The 6,592-nt window shown below is 41.4% G+C and overlaps 1 pseudogene; it reads left to right on the top strand.

Annotated features, from left to right (window-relative positions):
- The first annotated feature begins 4,930 nt into the window (after positions 1 to 4,930).
- Positions 4,931 to 5,782, top strand: LOC146968684 (uncharacterized; annotated as a pseudogene).
- The last annotated feature ends 810 nt before the right edge of the window (positions 5,783 to 6,592 follow it).

Consider the following 6,592-nt stretch of genomic DNA (forward strand, 5'->3'; position numbering starts at 1 on the left):
GTCCCCCCGCCCCCCACGGTCTGACCGGAAGTGACGTTTTGTGGGCGTTCTCTCGGTTGCCGACTCGTGGCTTTCTCTTGATGTGAACAAACAGACTGCTGAAGCCATTGATAATATGTTGTATAAATTTGTATGGAGAAATAGGATTCATTATATTAGAAGGTCAGTTCTAAGGAACTCATATGAACACGGTGGTATGAATTTTCTTGATTTTTCAACCCTAAATAATACCTTCAAAATAAATTGGATAAAACAATTTCTTAAAAACCCATCCTCAACATGGAACTTTATCCCAAACTATCTGTTTTCTAAACTTGGTGGCCTTAAATTTGTTTTACTTTGCAACTACAACATTGAAAAGATTCCTTTAAAGCTATCTAATTTCCATAAACAGATGCTTCTTTCTTGGGCCTTAATTTACAAGCACAATTTCTCACCTCACAGATACTACATCTGGAACAATAGAGATATATTATACAAACGTAAAACTTTATTTTTTGAAAACTGGTTTGACCATGGTATCTATTTAGTCAAGCAGCTTCTCAACTCTAATGGTTTCTTATTGTCTTACTCTGATTTTCTCAACAAGTACAGTATTCCATTTTCTCCAAAGGAATATGCTGTTGTTTTTGACGCTATTCCGGCTGGTGTTATTATGCTACTTAGAAGCTCCATTACATCTGAACTGTCCTTTTTGGAGTTGGACCCTGCTGTCACTACTGTTGGTCAGATCTGTTTCTCTTCTAAGAAAAGTAATAACAACTGTAATATACGTGCCTTATTTCAAAAGGACTTAATCTCTGTTCCAAATGTAATTTCTCACTGGAATAACTTTACTCCAGACTTGAACTGGAAAAAAATATGGTGCCTTCCCTCTAAATTTCTGATTATAAATAAGATTAAAGAAGTTTCTTTTAAAATGATCCATAGATTTTATCCCTGCAAACTATTTTTACGTAGATACAAAAAAGACATTGATGTGGACTGTTCATTCTGCAAACAATGTGAAGAAGATCTTTATCATCTGTTCTGGTCCTGCCCCTTTTCATCTGCTTTCTGGCAAGATATCTGTACTTTTATTTCTCAGAATATCTTGTCTGGTGTGTCTCTTACATATGTGAATGTGCTGTTTGGGTTCCACTCTTATCCTGCGAATAACAAAGATCATTATTACATCATCAACCTGCTTGTTCTACTTGCAAAATACCACATATCACAAATCCAAATTCGCTAATCACAATCCATTGTTTTTAATTTTTGAGAAGGAACTCAAACAATATTTAACAACTATTCAATATTCATCAAACAAAAAAGCTATTAAAACCACTGAGCTATGCATTTTATATAATATTTTATTGGATTAATTGCAATGTTTTGTATACTATTTTGAATACTGCGACCCTCTGGCATTGTATTGTTTTTTGTTTTGTATGTTTTACTAAATGTAATACCTGAATTGTCAATAAAATTTGCCTTTAAAAAAAAAAAAAAAAAAAAAAAAGACTCGTGGCCCAACCTGGAGCAGCGAAACAAACAGCTCGGGTCTCCTGGCTGCCAGGAACAACAGTAAAATGTCGGAGGCTTCGGGCTTCAGACAGGAGATCGAGCGGCAGAGGAACCTGCTGGATGTTCTCCTGCAGCCTCGAGTCCTCAATAAAACCGGTTGGTGGTTCAGTTTTTAAATCATTTCACCTCAAAGTTGTGGTTTGAAGAGAAAGAGGACACGTTGTAGGCTCCTACATTTATCTTCTAACTTCCCAGCAAACATTTTTTTGGTTGAAAAGACGTTTAAAAAACGTATATGCCGACCGGTGAAAAGACTGGCTGTGCAAAAGTGAGTTTTTTTACCGGCTGTTTTGTACTGCGGTCACACCAGCCGCTCCAACATTTTAAGTGCGTCTTTATTACAGACTTTATGGCAAACTCACAGAAGCAAGTGGGAAAGCCAGCGCTAACTTTCAAGAGCGTGTGGGAACTTCCGGTTTTCAAAATAAAATGTCAGTGTTAAATGTATTAAGATTTTATTTAGTAAAATATGAGAACTACATAAAAAAAATCCTAAAAATATTAGATATGTTCGAATGCAATAAAAAAGAGGTGTGTGTCATAGAGCAAGCTTAGACCTACTGTCCTACACTGATTCTGAGGCAACAGTCACATGACCTGGAGTTATTGAGCTATAATGCTCATATTTACAGTAGCCTATAAAACATATTTAAAAATTCATAAAAAATATTAAATGTGTTTGAATGCAATAAAAAAGATGTGTGTGTCATAGAGCAAGCTTCGATCTACTGTCCGACACTGATTCTGAGCCAACAGGTCACATGACCTGGGAGTTAGCTATAATGCTCATATATACATTATGACAGGTATTAAAAATTCAGATTCTGTTGGCTGGTGTTTGTCAGAGCAACCACTTTTTATTGCATTCGAACACATTTAATATTTTTAATGAATTTTTAATACTGTCATAATGTAAATATGAGCATTATAGCTCAATAACTCCCCAGTCAAGTGACCTGTGGCTCAGTATCCGTGTAGGACAGTAGATCTAAGCCAACAATTGTACAACAGGGAGTTACAAAATCTAAGAAGGTCTTTTAGTTGAGGCGACTTACTCTGTAAATTGACTTAGTTATTATCGACTAGCAATTATCCTTTTTATTTGAATGTATTCTGTGGAATATAACGAATACACGCACCAGCTTAATAGCTAGCTTAATAGCAAACAGCTTAAATAACATGTATATCATAGGGCAAATGTATTAACTGCCCTTAGTTAATGTAAACACTCAGACTGTGGAAGGGAGCGGCTGACAGTAGTGCACAGCAGTATTATCACAATACCCTGGTCAAAAGGTCAACACCCAAAACAAGAACTAGAACAAAATGATGCAATGAACAATGACTCGACTGGACATCCCCAGCCAGCTGCAACTTAAAGATAATACCTATAAGGGGATGTTCTCAAGTAAAATGTCAAGTCACCTAGTAAGTGGTGCAAGATAGGAAGCACACACAGACAGGTTGTGGGAGATAAGGAAGCCGCTCCCCGAAGCAGAAGAGTATATAACCATTGTTAGAATAAGGAAGCTTCAGACTGCGTGATGTACATGGTTGTGTTCACATCTTGTGTGTTGTAGCGGTCTCCGCACTTTGCAAACTGCGCATTAAAAACTCAGTGTAATCATCTGGGTCGTCTCTCCGAGTGTTCTTCCTTCACTGCATCAACGGACCTGGGGAGGTGGAAGGTTCACCTCAACAATTCCCATAGTCCTGTTTTTGGAGCCATCACCAAAATCAGCATTTCACATGGAGTCCGGCAGACGGTAAACGGCAAATGCCGCTGGACGGAACGGTGAAAACAAACTGTCGGATGGCACGGCACAACGGCAAGACGCGTCACCATGTTGCTATGGCAATGTCAACATACTCGTACTCACACTTCACGTTCGGTTGAATTTACCGTCGCGGCAGACGGCAAAAGTAAAAATATTTGAACTCTGGACAGCATTGCAGTTGCCATCCACGGTATTTTTTGCCTTGCTCCCCCAAGTTTTACCGTCATTCTCTCGTCCACTATATGGAGTCTGGCATGCCGTCTGCCGTTTACCAGACTCCATGTGAACGCAGTAGAGGTTATTTTCCCCACACGTTCTGTTGCTCTGTGATTAATTTGAAGATGTAAAACACCAGTGCTTTAGGTTCAGATGTTGAATCGTGTCTTCATCACACATGTATATTCATAGTCGTACATTATTGGAGTATTGCAATTCAGGATTTAACCACTGGTAACCTTACAACAGGACATGTTGGACACAAACAAGTTCTACAAAAGGGTAACAATGGTTAGCCTCGTAAACCAGCCGCTCCCGGAAATGCAATTCATTTCATTTCTGAGGGAGAGTCTGGCCTCAAACCCTCAGAAGGCCGAGCCAATCAGCGTCACCGCTGTGATAAACAAAGCATGTTGGCCAATCAGGGACCGACTGGTGCAAAGCCCCGTCACTACACCAACTTGCTGATTGGCTGAATGTGGTTTTCTGTCAACGCTACTACTCCTGCCCAGCTCCCGCCCACCCCAAACGCTTACAGGGGGAATGAGGCCAGACTTTCCCGAGAAATTACATGAAATGCATTTCCGCGAGAGGCTGGTTTACGAGGCTAAACAATGGTATGTTCTTTGTTTTTTGACAAACGGCTGTTTGTCAAAAAACAAAGAAAAGTCCCCCCAAAAAACACCAGAAGTACATTGGGAACGGCCGCGATGCAACACAACGTCTCTGGTACAATTATGTTCCTGTTTTGACTTTTGTTAACACTAATGGAGGTGACCGTTGGGGTTCATAGAGACACCAGTATAGTTGTGTTTTTTTTTGTTTCTTTTTTACTGTTCTATGGACCGCCGCTGTGTCCGAAATAAAGTATTGAAAAAATGTGAGTGACAGTATGAAGACACTGTTATTCATGATGTGTTTCATTGTTTCTGCAGGTGATCAGCGCCTGTTGAAGATTGAAGCAGAAGATCCTCCTGAGTTGACCTCTAGTCTGGATCAGGAGAACCCAGAGAGTCTACATCTTAAAGAAGAAAAGGAGGAACTACATCTTAAAGAAGAAAAGGAGGAACTACATCTTAAAGAAGAAAAGGAGGAACGATTGACCACTCCAGAGTTTCCCCTCACTTCTGTTCATGTGAAGAGTGAGGATGAGGAGGAGAAACCTCAGTCCCTACAACGTCATCAAAGACAAACTGAGGCTGAGCCTCCATCCAGCAGCTCAGCTGAACAGATAGAGGCCGATCGAGACGACTGTGGAGGATCTGAACCAACCAGGAACTCAGATCAACCTGAAGATCTTCAACCAGATCCAGATGATGAGGTCTCAGAGTCGTCCTGTGAGACTGAAGACAGTGATGACTGGAGAGAAACCAGAGCACCTGAGTCAGGTTTGAACAGTGAAGCTGTTCATGTAAGTGATGAAGAATGTGACACTGGTAAGAAGTCTCACCGCTGCTCAGAGTGTGGGAAAACTTTTAATGCACCCTCTGTGTTGAAAATACACATGAGGAGGATCCATACAGGAGAGAAACCATTTGACTGTGCTACCTGTGGTAAAACATTTGGTCAAAGAGGTCATCTTCATAGACACATGAGACTCCATACAGGAGAGAAACCATTTGACTGTGCTGCCTGTGGTAAAACATTTAGTCAAAGAAGTGATCTTAAAGAACACATGAGGATCCATACAGGAGAGAAACCATTTGACTGTGTGACCTGTGGTAAACAATTTAGTGGGAGACATACTCTTAAAGAACACATGAGAGTCCATACAGGAGAGAAACCATTTGAATGTCCTACCTGTGGTAAACAATTTAGTCATGGAGGTACTCTTCATAGACATATGAGATGCCATACAGGAGAGAAACCATTTGACTGTGCTACCTGTGGGAAACAATTTAGTCGAAGAGGTCATCTTCTTAGACATATGAGACTCCATACAGGAGAGAAACCATTTGAATGTCCTACTTGTGGGAAATATTTTAGACATTCATGGAGTTTAAATATGCACTTGAGACACCACCACCCAGGAGAAACCATTTAGTTGTGCTATTTGTGGGAAAGGATTTACCCAGAGGAGTAGTCTTTTGGTTCACACAAAAGTCCATTCAAAAGTGAAGCCATTTGGTTGCAGTGTTTGTGGGAAAACATTTATGGAGCTGGAGAATTTGACGACACACATGAAATCCCATAAAGGAGGGAAACTTCAGTTGTTGTCTTGAGCGGCATATAAAGTCCATACAGAAGTTAAACCATTTTCTTGTAGTGTGTGTGGAGTACATGTAAGGTAGTAGGTAGAGTTAAGACACCTTAAATCATTTAGTTGCAGTTTTGTGATGAGACATTTTGTCAACAGGAAGATCTGTACGTGTTCACAAGAATCCATGAAGGAGAGTAAACGTACAGTTGAACTTTTTGTGGCCGTCAATTCTCTGATATTTCTGGCAAGAAGAGACGTATGAGTGTATGTAAACTCAGGACTGTTACTGAAGGCAGCAGCAGTGTGTGTGTGAGGCTGCAGTTATTGAACTGTAAAGGGCCTTTCACACCGAACGCGGTATGCGCTGCGCCCACCGCGAGGTACAGCGCAGACAGGCGCAGAGCAGGGCGGCAGCGCGTACACATATGGCGCGAGTTGCTGAGCAACCGAACAAACAAGACAGGATTTGGGGGGGTATATGCAAAGATATGTTCGCCAGGAGCTACAAAACGACCGCTTCCAGGTGAACTTTAGCGTCAGGCTGAGCAGGGAGCAGTTTAACAGCCTGTTAGAGAGAGTTGGTCTGATCCTCAGGAGGATGACAACTCATTTCATGCATCCCGTCACTTTAACTGAACGTCTGGTCGTTTGTTTTCTCTCTGCAAGCGGCTGATTTTTTTTCAGACTCCACTACATCCTCTCCTATTGGACGCGCCGAGATGTCGTCACAGCGCGCTGCGCCCGGATTAAACATTTTTTAATTCGGGCGCAGCGCGCCGCCGCGGCATGCGCCCACCTCGCGTGCCGCTCAGCTCGGCGCAGAGCCGTTCGC

This window comes from Trachurus japonicus, chromosome 18 (genome assembly GCF_045865225.1).
Source record: "Trachurus japonicus isolate A0001 chromosome 18, Traja_1.0".
Classification (NCBI taxonomy): domain Eukaryota; kingdom Metazoa; phylum Chordata; class Actinopteri; order Carangiformes; family Carangidae; genus Trachurus; species Trachurus japonicus.